Source organism: Rana temporaria, chromosome 2 (genome assembly GCF_905171775.1).
Source record: "Rana temporaria chromosome 2, aRanTem1.1, whole genome shotgun sequence".
NCBI classification, from domain to species: Eukaryota; Metazoa; Chordata; class Amphibia; order Anura; family Ranidae; genus Rana; species Rana temporaria.
The window spans coordinates 228,375,435-228,395,138 of NC_053490.1; the positions used below are offsets into that span (position 1 = coordinate 228,375,435).

Consider the following 19,704-nt stretch of genomic DNA (forward strand, 5'->3'; position numbering starts at 1 on the left):
AATATGGTTCACAATAGTCCTGTAAACAAGCTTATCTGTGTGAGTAAATGTTTTGAAAGCCTTGTTATTTGTATAGTTTTATATTATTCATATTTGTGACAGCAAATTTTGGTCCTCTTTTCTCACCACTTATTGAAAACAACAGACTCTCTGCAATAAAGATTGGTAGACATAGACCTTGTGATCTATGCTACTTACGTTAGGAGTTAAGGAGCAGCAGATTTTTATTCATGTCAAAAAATATATATTTTTCTTAATTAAGGAATTTATGTGATTTGTTCTTGCTAACAGTGATTAATGTGAGGTGTTAATATTAATGTGTCCGCTTTACTGTAATTTCAACTGTGTCATTCGCACATTTCAATCCTCAGTTGTGAAGCAAGCTGTAAGGAAATTTGCGCTAAAGCCTGCGGAATTTCAATCTATGTATTGGGCTAACTGGTTGTACACAAGTAGATCTATTGATTGATCTGTATATAACCAGCCTGTCAGGGTTTTTCCCCAATGATCAGTGCCACCGGCTATAGCTGGCAACTTTAATCATTGTATTTTGCAGGTGGGGAAGGTTCCCCACCGGCAGAATACAAAATCCAGAGAATAGGCCCGGTATGGAAGTGGTTTAAAACATCAGTGTTGCCACGTTTATAAGCCGCGTTTAGCTGCGTTTGCGTTTAGAAGCATTTATTTTTTGCTAATAGTCAAAAAAAAATATTTATACAAGAAATATACAGGATACAGGAAATATACAGGAACATGTATCATAAAAAGGACAAAAATATAAGAGGGTGTTGTTCATTTGTTCATTAGGTATACAGTAGTTCATTAGTAAAACAATTTATGCATTTGTTTCGCTAGCTACAACAATTAGTCTATACAGTCTATTTAAAATTTGGTAACTCAGCAGCTCTTGCCGAAAATACAGTGATAAACACAAATTACACTGCAAACACATTTACATAAAATATTTAGAAAACCTAACTTGACACTGACCGTGAGTAATTGGACATCTACTGTGGCAGATGATGGATTGAAGTTTTTTTTAGGTAGCAAAAATAATGTGTAATAAAAGTAGTTAGGGCTATGTCACCCAGCTTAACATAATGTAAACGCCATTAAAAATGCCTGTAAACGAAACTCGGCTAAACGCGAGTTATCGCATTTAAATGTGTTTACAAGCTGTTATAGGCATTTGGCGTTTCAAATGCCTCTGAACATCCATCCTGAATGCATTTTTTTTGCTTTCCAAAAAATGCTTCTAAACTCAACTGCCTGGGAACGACTATAAACATCCCTGTGTACATGTACTGATAAGATAACACTGAGTAGAGTTCAGGCTAATACGTCCGTTTACCAGCAGCAATATACATGAAGCCTTAGGCCCGGTACACACGGGCAAACATGTACGATGAAACCGGTCCGTCGGACCGTTTTCACCGTACATGCCTGCCAGAGGGCTTCTGTACGATGGCTGTACTAACCATCGTACAGAAGTCCGCGCGTAAACAATACGCGGGGCGTGTCCGCGTCGTCGCCGCGACGATGACGCGGCGATGACGCGGCGAAGTGGGCGGGCCTGCCATTTAAAGACTTCCACGCATGCGTCAAAGTCATGCAATGCGAGGGACGGCGGGCGCTCGGACATGTACGGTAGGTCTGTACTGACGACCGTACATGTCCGAGCGGGCAGGATTCCAGCGGACGGTTTTAAAACACGTCCAGGAATATTTGTCTGCTGGGAAAAGGCCCGGCGGGCAAATGTTTGCTGGAATTAGGCCCGCTCGCGCCTACACACGACCGAACATGTATGCTGAAACTGGCCCGCGGACCAGTTTCAGCATACATGTTTGGTCGTGTGTACGGGGCCTAATTGTCATTTAAAACATGGACCTGGAACAGTCACCTGCAGTGAATATTTGGTAAATATCAGATTCACTGCTTTATAAATATGCCCCTATGCATAATATTTTTAAAAATATAATTACTTAATTACAATTACTAAAATCTCATAAAGGCTTTAAGACGTTAACATTATTTCAAATGTTTTCAGTTTTATAAATCTACAACTTCAAAGCTGCCAACATTTCAAAATGTTTTTTTTTTTTTCAGGGAAACCTTTTTTTGTGTCCAGCAAGCCATTGTAGGCAAAGAATGTACTTTTAATACTTGTATTTAAAATTGGGGTGGTTCTGCAGAAGGCATATCATTAACCTACTATACAATTTATTTTAAAAAGATATATACTATATACGAGAAAAAGTATCATAATAAGGACAAAAACATAAGAGGGTGTTGTTCATTTTTTCATTAGCTCATTAGGTGTACAGTAGTTCATTAGTAAAACAATTTATGCATTTGTTTCGCTGGCTACAATGTTTAGTCTATACAGTCTACTTAAAATTTGGTAACTCAGCAGCTCTTGCAGAAAATACAGTGATAAACACAAATTACACTGCAAACACATTGACATAAAATATTTAGAAAACCTAACTTGACACTGAACAAGTAATTGGACATCTACTGTGGCAGTTGATGGATTGAAGTTTTTTTAGGTAGCAAAAATAATGTGAATTTAAACTAGTTAGGGCTATGTCACCCAGCTTAACATAATGTACAACATAGCATATACAGTGCAAAGGTCAGAAGTATAATGTATAGCATATACAGTGCAGGGGTCTGGAGTATAATGTACAATAAAGCATATACATTTGCAGGGGGCAATAGTATAACACAGTCAGTGTTGATGGGGGGATCTCTCCTGCTGAGCTATTGTGTTCTCCTGCCAGGGGAGACAAGGGGGGCCGCCCTGGTCAGGAGAACACCGTGATCATTGCTAGCGGCTATAGCCACTGGCAATAATCACATGATAAATCCAACAGGCTGGTTGTACCCAAGTTGATCGATTGATCAACTTGGGTACATCAGCCTGCCCATACAAAGTTTGAATCTTGGCCGGTCCCTGCTGAACAGGCTGAGATTCGAACCATCTATGGCTAGCTTAAGCCATTTGACCCTTTAATGATGGTCATGAAATAAATTGTTAATCCGCTACTCCTCCCCGTAGGAAATGAAAATCAGGGATTTTAGAAAACAAAATGGTGCTTTTGAGTCCTTCGAAATGGGTTTAAATAAATACATAATAGCAGATATTCTAGGCTGAGCATATGATATAGCAGTGTAATACATCTGAGCTCTGTCCCTGTACCTAACTAGCATGTGTGACCTACAATTGCATCTACAAACCCCAATAAATGCACCAAGGACTAACTCCCCTTCCCAGCTATGTATTAAATAGAAAAACACATTTCACATGAAATATTACTTTAACCTTATGAACAGCTGCTTATTGGATTTTTTGTGCTTAAATATTATCCATATTGTTATGATTCACAAGGGATATGTGGTCTCAAGCCTTCTTTTTTTTTGCAAAAGTAATATACTTTCTGCACAGTGTAGATGAAAATACATAGTTTCAGAGCCGATTCGAGGACTACAGTTTACTGCATAGAAGTAGTGATATGAATCCAGCTGAGGTAATGTTTACCAAGATGTGACACCTGCAAATTAGCAGAAATCGTCAGAGATGTTTCAGGTCTGAGTTAAAAATATCAGTCAAGAGCGTGGCCTGAACTTTAAAAGAGAGATGACGTAAAGAGCTCTTCCTCTACCAGACACTGTTTATCCCCATTATATTGCACATATTCTTTTATTGACTGCACAAATAATCAGCATGCCTGGAGCTAGGAGAGAAGGACCATTGTAGCTAGAAATAGCTCCAGCCCACATTTATCACTACACTTATTAGAACACATTATTGTGCTTAGCTGGAGAACTATTATATCAGTTTTTACCGGCAAATGTTCCTTTATGTGAAATATGGAACTAGATACTCTGGGTGGTAACTATCTCTTACTCTAAGATGGTGTATATCAAAGCAAAAATAAAAATATTATTTTTCAAAGAAGAATATTATAGTGATAACTATCAGTCTCAAAACATACTTGTGCTATTTATTAAAAAGATGAAAAATTAACTGCTGCCGGTATACAGCAAAGTTACATAGTTACATAGTTATTCAGGTGGAAAAAAAAGATACCATCTAGATCAACCAATAAAAGAGAAAAAAAGTAATCATACAATCCCATATACACAATTCTTTATTCGCAGTTGATCCAGAGTAAGGCAAAAAAAAAAAACAGCAAAGCATGATGCAATTTGCTCAAGACTCCTGGAGATGTTGGTGTGCACCAACGAAACCAGTAGGGTGCTTGATTGTGATACGTCATTTACGCCATTTTTGAAGTGCAGCTGAAATGCACCGCAGCGTTTCCATGCACATGGATTTTTAAGCTGCAAGAATTTATTGTTTTTATCTTGTTTTTTACAGTTTTTTTGGAATAAAACTGTAACTTACTTCACTATGGAAGCCCTTTATTTAAAAATGTTCCCACTGACAATTGGACAACTCCCTTCAAATGTTTTATTCCTGGGAACATGCTCAAACGATCTGGATTCACTTTGGTGTATATTTCCTGGAGGTCGGGTAAAGGCTGGGATCATCATTGAGATTGTGTACAACTCCAGCTGGATATACCCATAAGTGCTTTATGACTACCTGTATTAGGGGTCATGGAAGTCGGATGTGTGACAGGTGATGGCGGTGGAAGATATTTCAGTCAAATTTACCTACCGTCCAGCAGGGATTTGAAGATGGTGTACACTATCTGAAGAATTTGATACATTGTCTGAAGACTTTGATACATTGGTTGAATATTCACTATTTGCACTACTGAACTTATTTTGTGTGCCTAGGGGTGCAGGAATAAGGAGAAATGCTTACCCTATTCCAGTCTCCAGCAGGCTCCCTCTCTTTTCCTCCTCTCTAATGCTGCTTACACATGATCAGAATTTTCCAAAAGTTTGATGTGAGCTTTTGGTCGGAAATTTGAGAGTTGGTTCTCAAATTTTCCGATGGCAAAAGACGGAAATTCCAGTCGTCTGTATTCAGTTCCGACGTGCAAAAAAACATGCATGCTCGGAATCAATTCAACGCATGCTCGGAATCATCAAACTTAATTTTTCTCGGCTCGGTGTAGTGGTGTACGTCACCGTGTTCTTGACGGTTGGAATTTTGTGCGACCGTGTGTATGCAACACAAATTTGAGCCAAAATTCCATCGAAAAAAAAATACACGGTTTTCTTGTCAGAGTTTCCGATTGCGTGTATGCGGCATAAGATGCTCTTGCCTGTGGTTACATTTAATACAGAGTTGATTGCCCTGCATGGTATGTGGTGACGCTGAGGGAGGCCAAAGCTTTGGTGACAAGAGTATGACGCAGGAGACTTCTTGAACAAGGAAACTTGCGCTAACTTCTACTCGCTATAAAAAAAAGCTTTTCAGAATTTAAAATCTCTTTGCCCATGACCACCATAGCTCTGATAGTCCAGTTGTATAAAAAGATTTAGCATTTGGTGGTATAACTGAAGAGGAGAAGTATATGCCAGCAATGCCATTCACATTTGACAGAAGATTGAAGCATGTTATGCTGACTCAAAACTGATATTGGCCTAATGAGCATAGATTCTAGAGAGTTACATAATGCTAAGAACAACTAGAAATCTATTGCTAAACAAATAAAGGGTTGGGTTCTAGGGAAAAATATTTCTAAAATAATTTACATGTAAAAATTGACTAATAGGAATAATATGCAATAATTGTATTACAGTAAATATGGTCAATCAGTATATAAGCCAAGAACTGGCAAATATTCTATAGACACTGGTTGTGTCAGTCATCATACCACTCAAATAAATATTGTATTCAACTACAGAGACTTAGTATATCACAATGCAATTCAATTGAATTTTAACTGCTAAGGGGCGTCAAACAATCTCCTAACACTGTCCCTACAACTTCTAGGTTTGTTCCCTAAATTCTGACCCTCAGATAATAAAAGCCCCTTATACCCACTATGACTAACTCCTGCTTATCTGGATGGCATGGCAACCCTAGGTATTTGAAACAGTGTGATGAGAAAAACAACAATCAACAGTAAAGACTTGCTACCAATATCTCTAGGGCAACCCATTGTGATTCAGACACGTCATATCACTGAGCAACACCAAACATTAGTGTCTTCAGAATAAGAAGATAAAGTTCCTCTGTTATGCTTTTATATAGCAGTTGTGTTAAGATCTGATCCGATACTTGGAGAGGGCGGAGCAGAGATCGGTCTGGCGGTAGTGGATCAGAGTGGAGTGGGTAAGCTGGGCAGGGGTGCAAGGCGCCACCGCATATTCTGGTGACCGGAGCCGTCACATTCAGTACAGGAAGTGATGTTCCGTGTCTCCTTCAGAAGGGTAAACATCACGGCGGCCATCTTGGTACACCCTGCACTTGGCTGCAGTAAGCCAGCAGCAGACATCTTGTTACACCCAGCTCTTATAGTTCGGGCTGGGTGTAACAAGATGTCTGCTGCTTGTTTACTGCAGCCAAGTGCAAGGTGTACCAATATGGGCGTCGCAGCACATACTTACTAGAAGTTAAATGACATGAATGATGAGAGGAAAGGAAGGATTTTGCAATGCTACATGCCAAATAGCATTGCAAAATGCTTCCTCTCCTCTCCTTATTCGTGTAATTTATTATGCAATTGCCAATCAGTGCCACATTTCAGTGCCCATACGTGCCTATAAGTGACATCAGTTCCATCTATCAGTGCCGCCTTTCAGTGCCCATAAGTGACATCAGTTCCATCAGTGCCCATAAGTGACATCAGTTCCATCTATCAGTGCCACCTTTCAGTGCCCATAAGTATCGGGACAACCCTAGTTGTAAGACACCAAAAAATCACAGAAATGGTACAGACTTGTACTGGGTGAAATCTTTACCAAAAACCAGATAAAATTAAAAATTCAAAATAACAAGCATAGCAAACACAAAAATGTGGATGTCCTAAGCAAGGTGAAAGAAAAAAATATTTCACCATGCCCATGATTAGCTAGGAGAGGCAAAGTTGCCAGGTCTGTTTTTACAGCATCTAAAGGGAACAATAGTCACACTGACCAAAGGCAACATAACAGTACAGTAAAGATACAATTTAATTATTTTAGGAAAAGTAACAAGTTGGGAGGAAACAGGTTAAGAAAATGGAGAAGGGTAGACAAGAGAACTTCTATAGAGTAAAATAGGCTAGAACCTGACATTGAGGGCTTACATAGGATGTAATTAAAGCCCGAAGAAATCCTGGGAATCAGCTAAGTCCACCTTGAAGTTAGTAAAGGCCTACGGAAAGTAAAGATATAAAAATAAAGAAGCACCTAGGGAGAAGATTAGTCCAGAGTCTAATAAAGTGTGAAAACCAGCATAGTTTTATGTTTCTTTCGGATGTGTTTAAAAACAAATTTCTTAAGACAAGTCAGCCTGAAAGGAGAAAATGTGAGAGCATAAAAAATAATAATAATTTAATATTTATAATTAATTATTTATACAGTTATGCCAGTGTATGTGGCTTGGCTTGATTAATTGCATATGTATATTTCATTTAAAACATGTTGGCACTTATAAATGGTAGATTTACATAATTTGAGTTCCTACCCAACACTGGCCAAAGCTTGCTAAGCTTCTGCCACTCACTTCCATATTCAATATAACTAAGCCCATACATCATGGTACCAAACATGTCTCAATGCAACACGGCACTAGTAGCATAGGTGTGCGCAGCCTATTGCATTAGGGTGTGCACCTCAAAGCTCAACCATGTGTGTGTGTGTGTGTGTATATATACAGTATATAGAGCAGTGGACGATGTCAATGGGGCAGTGGATGGTGTCAGTAGTTTTGTTTTTTTCCCGCTCGGAGCCGGAAAACAAGGGCTCATTATAATGATAAGTACAAGTAAAAAAAAAAAAAAAACAGCATACTGCAGATGTTAGCAGTATGCTACAGCTAATGTCAAAAAGTGGATTTTTGGGTAAACCTCCGCTTTAAAAACGATATTGCCCACACACATTGTCCTTCCTTTATTACCTTCGGTTTCCATGCTTGCCATCCATATTGACCTGTCCTGAGAGAGTTCCATTTCCCTGTTTGGTTTTGCTGGAGATATGCCTTGGATACACCCTTGTGGGAAAGCGTATTTTGAATATCTGTGAGGTGAGCGGCCATTGCTATTATTGGTGGAGGTTTCCTGCTATCCCACGCTACATCACCTGCATGTTTTACATTGCCAGTCACTTTTAAAAGGATCACCTGGATGACTTTTACTTGGACTTTATTTTAGCGCTGCACTATCTTTTATATAATTTAAATACAAGCCGCCCCCTTTGAATTACGGAGCAAGTGCTTGGAGAATACGGCACTTGCTCCAGTAATTTGCGCGGCGTAGTGTAAATGGCTTACGCTACGCCGCCGCGGAATCTACAAGAATCTGGCCCCCGGTCCTTAAGTGGTGAGAGTAAACTCCCATACATAATTTGTACCCATAGGTAAGCCTATAACAAGGCTTACCTATAGGTATATTAAATGTCTCCTAAAGGTTCACCCTTTAGGAGAAATTTACTGTACATGCTGCTGGTTACGCCACCTGTGCTTTTCCTTCAGAGTCCTGTGCCGTAAATGGCGGCTCCCATGCGTGTGGGAGTGATGTCATCGCAGCTCCAGCCAGTCACACAGCCGGAGTCTGTGAACCAGATGAAAGATGAGTGAAGATGGAAGACTTGTCATCTGCGAGAACTCGCTGCTAGAAGTGCTTTGCTCTAAGGTAAGTTTCACATAATGTGCTAGTATACGGTTCATACTAGCACATTATGCCTTTACTTTGCAGGGTATGGAGAACAGGGACGCACTGGACCCCCTGCTGCGAGCCGCATCGGGCACCAGTATGAACCCATCCTTAATGCAGAGGCGGTATTCACGGTAAGGTGCTAGCAGGGCACTTTAACCACTTAAGGACCGCCTCCTACACATTTACGTTGGCAGAATGGCACGGCTGGGCACAAGCACATACCTGTACGTCCTCTTTAAGTGCCCAGCCGTGGGTCGCGGGTGCACGACCGCGACCCGGTCAGAAGCTCCGTGACCGTGGCACTGGAGTCCCACGATCGGTCCCCGGAGCTGAAGAACAAGGAGAGCTGTGTGTAAACACAGCTTCCCCGTTCTTCACTGTGGCGCTGTCATTGATCGTGTGTTCCCTGATATAGGGAAGCACGATCAATGATGTCACACATCCAGCCCCGCCCACTACAGTTAGAAACACATATGAGGTCACACTTAACCTCTTCAGCGCCCCCTAGTGGTTAACACCCAAACTGCAATTGTCATTTTCACAGTAAACAATGCATTTTTATAGAATTCTTTGCTGTGAAAATGACAATTGTCCCAAAAATGTGTCAAAATTGTCCGATGTGTCCGCCATAATGTCGCGGACACGAAAAAAAAACGCTGATCGCCGCCATTAGTAGAGAAAAAAAATTATTAATAAAAATGCAATAAAACTATCCCCTATTTTGTAAACACTATAAATTTTGCGCAAACCAATCCATAAACGCTTATTGCGATTTTTTTTACCAAAAATAGGTAGAAGAATACGTATTGGCCTAAACTAAGGGAAAAAAAACGTTTTTTTGTTATATATTTTTGGGGGATATTTATTATAGCAAAAAGGAAAAAAATATTGCATTTTTTTTTTCAAAATTGTGGCTCTATTTTTGTTTATAGCGCAAAAAATAAAAACTGCAGAGGTGATCAAATACCACCAAAATAAAGCTCTATTTGTGGGAAAAAAAGGACGCCAATTTTGTTTGGGAGCCACGTCGCACGACCGCGCAATTGTCAGTTAAAGCGACACAGTGCCGAATCGCAAAAACTGGCCGGGTCCTTTACCTGCATTTTGGTCCAGGTCTTAAGTGGTTAATGCATGAAAAGCTGTACGTGTACCATCTTCTGCAATGCAGCACAAAAGGATAAAACAAACAAAAAAGGTGCATCTATGTGCAGCAATACAAGACTTTAATAGTTTAAAAGGGTTAAAAAAACTTACTAGATAAAATGAAAGAAGGCTCATCATGGTAAGTTTAGAGGTGGTGATCCAGCCTGAATTGTACCTATCCCCTGAATTGTACCTATCCCATATTGTGGACAGTCTGGTCAGTCCAGAGCACCCTACGCCTTTCTACCTTGCAATGCAACACAACATACAGTATGCACATTGCAGTGTTTTATACTGCAGGCATGCTGGCAGATGCTGTACAATGGGTTGGGGTGCCATTCTATATGAGTGTCCATCATGCTGCTAAACATTAGCTAATGGTACTAACCATACTTACGTGATCTGCACATTACTTACTACAATTTAATCTAGCACTTTTAACTACCTTTGGTCATAGGCTAAGACAGTCAATTCAAATGTTTCTGGCCAGAATAAAGCATCAGAACATGTACAAGGCATTTATCCTCTTGAGATGCTTTTTCAGGGTATTTAAATGCTGATAAATAGATCCTTACAAGACCTCATTAAATTTCATTATGTTGTAAAACTTTCACAATTGATCAGAAAAAGAACCAAAGATTAATGACGCCTGCACATCCTTACTCAAATGCACAAAGCAAAAAGCCAATTGTTCCCAGCTTAAAGGGAACCTGGGAGTGCAGACATTTAAAGGGACACGCTCTTGGGCAGTCATACTGGGGTAGATTCAGATAGATCAGCGGATCTTTAGATCCGCGTAATCTATCTTATTTACGATCCGCCTGCGCAAGTTTTTGAGGCAAGTGCTGTATTCAGAAAGCACTTCCCCCGGCGGAATTCAAATTCCGTGGCTAGGGGGAGTTTACTATTTAAATCAGGCGCGTCCCCCACGCCGATCGTACTGCGCAATGCGCCGCCGGCTAGATTTCCCAGCGTGCATTGCTCCAAATGACGTCGCTAGGTTTCGACGGGAATGTAAATTACATCCATCCGTATTCATGACCGACTTACGTAAAAAATTCAAAACTCGGCGCGGGAACGACGGCCATACTTAACATAGGATACGCCGCATATAGCAGGGGTAACTATCCGCCGAACGCAAACGACATAAAAAAAAAGCGACGGACGGGCGTTCGTTTCTGAATCGGCGGATCTCCTCATTTGCATATTCGTCGCGTATACAAACGGAAGCGCCACCTAGCGGCCAGTGGGAGATTGCAGCCTAAGATCCAATGGTGTAAGTCACTTACACCTGTTGGATCTTAGGGAGATCTATGCGGAACCTGATTCTATGAATCAGGCGCATAGATCCGACCGTTGGATCTCAGAGATACGACGGTGTATCAGGAGATACGCCGTTGTATCTCTATCTGAATCTGCCCCACTGATCCTGGTTTCACCACCTAATGCACTACAGCAAGTAAAGTCTGGACGCCCACCCTGCCTACCCGTCTTGGGTTGATGCTCACAAGCTAGTAAGGAAAAAGGATTACGCACTTTAAAAAAGCAAGCAATTACAGATGCTGTATTTGCATGTTAACTGGGTCCCTTTGATTCACCTTGTTTTACATGTTTTTCTTTTTTCTCCTGAAAATAGAATCACTTAAATCATCTGTGTCTGGTCTTTTTCTAAAGTAAAAAAAGAACACTACTGTGTTTGTAATGTTAAATTGTGTTGTGAAATACAGTTTTTATGTGATTGTTATTTATTTGCTGCCTTTTTGTTTTTGATTTCTGCATTGCACCAGTGGCCACAGAGAAAGTAATACCAACAACCCCGGGAGCCAGTGAAGACTTTTGGTGTCCCCAAAAGTGGTCCTAGCAATTTATCCTTTTATTGATTTATTGAAATTCATTGTACCATCATCTGTTTGAGGTGACTGTAGCAGCATTAGTGCACTTGCAACAAAAACTATTAAGTACTGTGCATTTACTGTCTATTTTGTAGATGCTAGGGGCCAGATTCACAGAAGAGATACGCCGGAGTATCTACTGATACTCTGGCGTATTTTCAAATTTGCCGCGTCGTATCTTAATTTGTGATTCACAAACAAGATACGACGGCTTTTGGCTAAGATCCGACAGGCTTACGGCTACGTACGCCTTCGGATCTTAGGCTGCAATACTTCGGCCGCCGCTGGGTGGAGTTCGCGTCGTTTTCCAGCGTCGGGTATGCAAATGAGCTTTTACGGCGATCCACAAAGGTTTTCGCGTTCGTTACGTCGTCGCTAGTAATTTTTTCCCATCGCAAAGTTAAGCATGCTTTTACATGGCTTAACTTTAGACGAGCCATGTTAAAGTATGGCCTTCGTTCCCGCATAGAATTTCAATTTTTTTTTTGCGTAAGACGTCCGGGAATACAAAAGTACGGACGCCTTTACGTTACACCGCCGTAAGTTTACAGGCAAGTGCTTTGTGAATCAAGCACTTACGCTGAAAACTTGCGGCGGTGTAACGTAAATGGGATACGGGCGCAGGTAGCTGAATCTGGCCCTATGACTTTTGCGCAAACCAATCAATATAAGCTTATTGCAATTTAGTGTTAACCAAAAATATGTAGAAGAATACATATTGGCTCCAAACTGATGAAGACATTTAGTTTTTTTCGTTTTTTTATTTGGGATATTTATTATAGCAAAAAGTTAAAAATATTGTTTTTTTTTTTTTAAATATTGTCTGTATTTTTTGGTTTATAGTTCAAAAAATAAGACCCACAGAGGTGAGAAAGCTCTATTTGTGGGGGAAAAAAAGGACATCATTTTTTTTTGTACAACGTCACACGACTGCGTAATTGTCAGTTAAAGCGACGCAGTGCCGTATTGCAAAAAATGGCCCGGTCATTAAGGGGATAAATCCTTCCGGGGGTAAAGTGGTTAAAGGGAAATCTCTGTATCAAAGCCCAAGCTATTAGGAATTTCAACCTTTCCTTATCCTATCATAAACAACAACAAAAAAAATGTTAGGGGCATAGATACACGTTAGATTCGGTTCACATATATGCGAATCATGTGCGCTTTGAACAGCATCTGATCCGCATAACATGCAGCCTTCTCACTGTAGCCAGTTTACACATGTGCAGGGTGGCTGGGGTGTGGTTTTAAAAAGAATATTGTGCAATTTTTGGTCCAGTGCAGGTGTGATTTTTGGTAAAAAATTTGCACCTGAATTGCACCTGAACCGGTGAACAGAAACGCATTGGACTCCCGTACTGAAACCACGACTGCATATGTGTGAATCCAGCCTTAAGTATACGTACACATGACACTTATATTTAGACAATCTTTATTTGCCCTGAATTTTAGCCTTCGTTTGTTCCCTAATTTTTTTAGGGAATGAACACTTCATATTTAAAATTATTCACTTAGCAAAAACTGAAAAGCAGACTTCTACTGAAGGAGAAATATAGTTCTAAATAAACAGGGCATGCAATATTTACTCTAACTTAACAGCATCATTTCCTTTTAATAAGAATATTGATGTTACATGTCTATTCTAGTTCCGGATCGTCTAAAGTAAGTCTTTGGTTACCCAGCAACAAGATATGGATACAGCCTTCATTGAGAAAATCATTGCTGTTGGACATGTGCCATAAACAAATTGAAATTCTGCTCGGTGTATTAAGACATGTGTTTCATTTGACACGCTAATATGTTGTACCTGTCAACTTTGGTTTTCCTGAGCATTTTGTTCCAAGCTTTTAATATACTGTACCAAATGACCAACAAATTGCACTGAAGTATTTCAATTCCTGAAACAGTTGCATGACAAAGGAATGACTGGCAGTATAGTTAGTTCATAATAATCAGTTTCTTCTTAACCACTTAAGCCCCGGACCATTTTGCAGCTAAATGCCCAGGCCAGGTTTTGCGATTCGGCACTGCGTCGCTTTAACAGACAATTGCGCGGTCGTGCGACGTGGCTCCCAAACAAAATTGGCGTCCTTTTTTCCCCACAAATAGAGCTTTCTTTTGGTGGTATTTGATCACCTCTGTGGTTTTTATTTTTTGCGCTATAAACAGAAATAGAGCGACAATTTTGAAAAAAATGCAATATTTTTTACTTTTTGCTATAATAAATATCCCCCAAAAACATATCTAAAAAAAAAAAATTTCCTCAGTTTAGGCCGATACGTATTCTTCTACATATTTTTAGTAAAAAAATCGCAATAAGCGTTTATCGATTGGTTTGCGCAAAATTTATAGCATTTACAAAATAGGGGATAGTTTTATTGCATTTTTAGTAATTTTTTTTTCTACTACTATTGGCGGCGATCAGCGATTTTTTTCGTGACTGCGACATTATGGCGGACACTTCGGACAATTTTGACACATTTTTGGGACCATTGTCATTTTCACAGCAAAAAATGCATTTAAATTGCATTGTTTATTGTGAAAATGACAATTGCAGTTTGGGAGTTAACCACAGGGGGCGCTGTAGGGGTTAGTGTTCACTTAGTGTGTGTTTACAACTGTAGGGGGGTGTGGCTGTAGGACTGACGTCATCGATCAAGTCTCCCTTATAAAAGGGATCACTCGATCGATACGCCGCCACAGTGAAGCACGGGGAAGCCGTGTTTACATACGGCTCTCCCCGTGCTTCAGCCTCGGGGAGCGATCGCGACGGAGCGGCTATAAACGAATAGCCGCGCCGTCGTCCCGTATCGCTCCCCGAGGGAACCCGCCCGCCGCACGCAGCGGGGGGGGGGGGTCCCGATCGGACCCCCCACCCGCTAGAAGGCAAAGACGTATATATACGTCCTTCTGCCTGTCCGTGCCATTCTGCCTAATTTAAATGATCCACGCTACCTACCCGGATCATTTGAATTAGGCGGGCTTGCGCCGGAGGGATTTACGCTACGCCGCCGCAACTTTACAGGCAAGTGCTTTGTGAATCAAGCACTTGCCCGTAAAACTTGCGGCGGTGTAACGTAAATGCGATACGTTACGCCTACGCATATGTACCTGAATCGCATATGTACCTGAATATGTACCTGAATCTGGCCCATTGGTTTTAATGAGGCTGGTTCACATATGTGTGATGCATTGGCACTGCGCACTGCGCATTGCCCAAAAAACATGTGTTAAGTTCTCATCAGGATTTCTCTCCTTCTCCTCAATACACTTCCCCCTCCCCTCCCCTCTCCCAGGTCTCCAAATTCGCAGCTAAATTGGAGATGATCTGCTGAACAGCTCTCTTATCTCTTTGCAGAGATAAGAGAGCTGGAATTCACACCGCACAAATGTGAACCCAGCCATATATGAACCCAGGCCAATGGCAGATTTTAGATGTCTATTCTAAAGAATCATTCAGATCAGTAAAATAGTAATGGTAATAGTAATAGTAGTAATAAATAGTGTTAATAAAGGCCCAAATTTTATATTAACTTGGCTTACATAAAACAGCAACACCACAATTTGATTAATTTAAAGCGGTATTAAACCCAAAAATCCCCCAAAATATTATATAGAAGCTTACAAATTGTTAAATATGATGGCTACATTAGTATGGCAAACCATTTAAAGGATAAGTTCACTTTTTGGAGCATGGTACATGTTATGCCCTGTACACACGACCAGTTTTCCTGTCGAAATAAACTCTGACGTTTTTTCCGATGATCCTGCATACACACAGTCACACCAAATTCCGACCATCAAGAACATGGTGACGTACAACACTACAACAAGCCGAGGAAAATTAAGTTTAATGCTTCCGAGCATGCGTCGACTTGATTATGAGCATGCATGGTTTTAGTCCATTGGAATTGCATCCAGACGAATGGAAATTCCGATAGATATTTTTTTCATCTGAAAAATTGAGAACATGTTCTCTATCTGAATTTCCAATGGAAAAAATCAGATGGTGCCTACACACGGACGGAATGTCCGATGAAAAGCTTCCGTCTGACTTTTTCCAACACACAGCTCCTTTCTCTATCTGCAAAGTAGATAGCGTCCTGACACTCCTGCTTGTCCCCTCCCCCCTCAAGAGGCTTTCTCCATACCAGGGAGAAAGTGTCGCATTACTGCGTGTAGTTACAGACAGAAGAACAGGAAGTGAGGATTTCTCAGTAGGAATAAGGACATTTAAAAGAAAAATGGAAGGATGAGGTAAGTGAAGAAGGACTGCACTAAGGTAAAGGAAGCTATTTAGGGGAAAAAACAATTACCTTTACAACCCCTTTAACAAAAAGCCCACTTATTAGCTCTTCTAAGCCTACTGGCTTTAGTTCAAGGGTAATGCAGTGCAATATAGCTTTACAATATTCTCCCAAGTAAATCTGCACATATATTTCACTATGAATCTTGAACCCACAGGATTCCCCTCCCATGATAGCAGCAAACCTGAACCTCATCCCTAATAATAGCAAGTCGGCCCACAATTGTCTCCCTCCTTTAAAGCTTATTAAAGGGGTGGTTCCCCTAAAAATAAACTTTTGACATCGCATTTAGCAAATAAATTACAATTAGAATCGGCTTGTTTTATTTAAAAAATACCTCCGTACGTATCGTTTCCTATATTCGGTCCCACCGCCACTTCCGGGTACGATGCAGGCGGTGGGCGTTCCTAATTGATGGACAGACATCCGACCGACGCATCCATCGCGTCACGAGATGCCGAAAAAAGCCGAACGTCGGTGCGGCTCTATACGGCACATGCGCACCGACGTTCGACTTTTTTCGGCATCTCGTGACGCGATGGATGCGTCGGTCGGATGCCTGTCCATCAATTAGGAACGCCCACCGCCTGCATCGTACCCGGAAGTGGCGGTGGGACCGAATATAGGAAACGATACGTACGGAGGTATTTTTTAAATAAAACAAGCCGATTCTAATTGTAATTTATTTGCTAAATGCGATGTCAAAAGTTTATTTTTAGGGGAACCACCCCTTTAATCCTAGTTTAGCTTTAATGTTAATGTAGTTACATGTTTGTCTGCATAATATTGGGACTTAATGAAGAAAACATAATGCAATTGTTTATGCTGTGGTAATAAAGTAGGAAATATAAGACAGTAGTAACTATGTTTCTGCTCTCCATGCACCACTCTGCAGGCTGCAAGATTCCTCAGTCTCAAAGAACACTATAATGGACCTTGATTGCAGTGGGCTGAGAGTAAAGAGGTGCTGTAGGAGTAGAAACATGCTTACAAATTCTTGGAAAAGTGACCCTACCCACCCCTCAACCCACTTATAATAACTTTGCCAGTGCTTCCCTACTGCTACCTCTTCCATTGTAGCCAGAACTGGAGTCGGACTCTTGGGAGAGTGGTGACTTAGCTAGACTGACAGATTTGAGGCTTTCAAGTTTAAGTGAAAGTTGTCGTCCTCGCTAACCCCGCTGCCTTAGGCCAAGAGAGCCTTGCTGTAAAAAAAAAAAAATGTGCCTACTCCAGTGTTGGCAGGTAGTCATTTTGAAAGGGAAACTCTTCAAAATTGCAGCTTCTACAGATGTAGAGGCAGGATCCATGTAATAATGTTACTATGTAGTTACACTTCTGAATTATTTGTCCTTAGCTGTCATGTATTAGTGATGGTTTATTCTTGTAGATATTGATAGTTAACATTGTTGACAATGGTACTAGCAAAATAAAGTCAGCATAAAGATTTTGCTTTAATATTTGATTGTGTTAGCAATGTCACTGCATTATTTAGTAGGGATTACTCTGCTGGTGGCTTATTCCTATCAGTAATGAAATATGTTGTCATAACTGCAGCCTTTAATTGAGTTCTGCTTCACTGATTGGCTGATTGTGGCCAGGGGAAATAAAAAAATGATGACACCAGCATTAAACTTTTATTACCTTGCAAAGGGTGTTTTGGGGTTGGAAAGACAAGAGACTTTTCTTACCTAAACTTGTTTGCCTTATTACTATATGCTAATATATGGCACAATTAAATCTAATTTTGGATTTTGAATACCTAGTTAAAAGGTGTAATGCTTAGCTTGTAACTTGAATATATTAACTAAATCATACTGTACATTAGCAATATTTTAAGATGATGGATATGATATAAGGTGTGGTGTATATATCAACTGTAAAATGCAGAGTCAAGAAATGTATTCTTATACCCTGCATACTAAGATTTAAAGGCTGTACTAAGCTATATACTTTGGTGAGTGATTTTCTTCTTATAGACCAGACATGCTGATGCATGATACAGAAATTCCAACTCAGTATCTGCATATACAGACTGATTTTACTGTTGTGGGTTTAGTAACACTGTTAATGATATATAAAGGTTTGTTTAAAAAAACAAGCATGTCATACTGCACAGAGTGGCGCCGATCCTCCTCTTCTGGGGTCCCTCAGTGGCGCTCCTGGCTCCTCCTCTTCTCGAGTACCCTGTTGGAGAGCCGCTCTCCCTCGTGCGGGTGCTTTCCTGTGTCCTGCTGCTGCTTAAATTGACACAGACAGCAGGACTTGGCCCCAACCACTCCCGCGTCATTAGATTTGATTGACAGCAGTGGGAGCCAATGGCTGTGCTGCTGTCAAGCTATCCAATCAGGACCCGAACCACACTGGCTGGAGCTGGTGTGCTCATCCCCATCGCTGGAAACACAGGGTTCAGGTAAGTAAAGGGAGGCTCTGGGGGCTGCTGCATCACAGGAGGTTTTTCACCCCTAAGGTGAAAAACCCTGAGGGTTTACAACCCCTTTAATCTTCTGGTGCTGTGGAGGTACTGGAGCCAAAGGACCTGTCATTTTTACTCATCAAGAATGATGGCTATCCTCCTTTTACAAATCTAAGGACTCCCGATTAAGGCTAGGTTCACATTTGTGCGATGTGGGAACCTCTCTATATTTGTGTCTGGATGCCATAATATATAACCCATTAATGCAGAAGCTACGGGGGTTGTGGTAAATACAAAGAGTGAACTTCAAAACTGACACCACAATCACACATGTCCACCACCAGATAGGTAAACTGCTTACCAGAAGGTAAGCTGTATCAAGCCTGTATGAGATATCACTCCTGAATGGCAACAAACTCCAACTTACAGCAGCGAAGGAAGGAAACCAGACAGAATGGGCTCAATGCACCAAACAATGCAGGACCAACAGTCATGTACCCATGAATGAAAAAACTCACATAGTGTGAACCAGACTAAAAAACTGATTTAATAATAAAAGTTGCACTTACATAATGGCAGATAAAAACGTTCATTACTAGAAAGAGCCGGCCGGCATTCAGACATCCGTCCACGAGCGATGACATCAACGCGTCAGCCTCCCGACGTACGTTTCGCTACAAATGGGCACTTTAAAACAAGTTGGAGAGCTGTTTGGGAAAAGCTATGCCCATGTCTTGCATATCCTAGTGATTGCTTCTTGGTTAAAGTTCAGCTTTAAAACTCATTTAATATCTCGGATGTATAAAATAATCATGGAGATGGGGGAGCTGGGAGCACCTCCATTCATTACAAAATGGGAAGAGGAGTTGGGTATACGATTGGAAGAACAACAACTGACCAAAGTGTTGGGAGCGGCACACAATTATGTGACCGATATACATACAAAGAAAATAATTATAAACGCCTAGCGAGATTGTATATAACCCTTGTGAAAGCTCAAAAATACCAGCATTGTAAATCTCCCCTGTGTTGGAGAGGTTGTAATCAGAAAGGTTCTATGACCCACATATGGTGGAAATGTACAAAAATAATGGAGAATTGGCAGGACATACAATGTTATATAAGGGAAATTACAGGATAGGAAACACCAAATGGGTATGCTTATT

The 19,704-nt window shown here is 40.7% G+C and overlaps 1 protein-coding gene across 2 annotated transcripts in view; it reads left to right on the forward strand.

Moving 5' to 3' along the window:
* Positions 1-19,704, forward strand: part of FRMPD4 (FERM and PDZ domain containing 4) — a 456,264-nt gene that overhangs the window by 19,621 nt on the left and 416,939 nt on the right. The window lies entirely within an intron of this gene.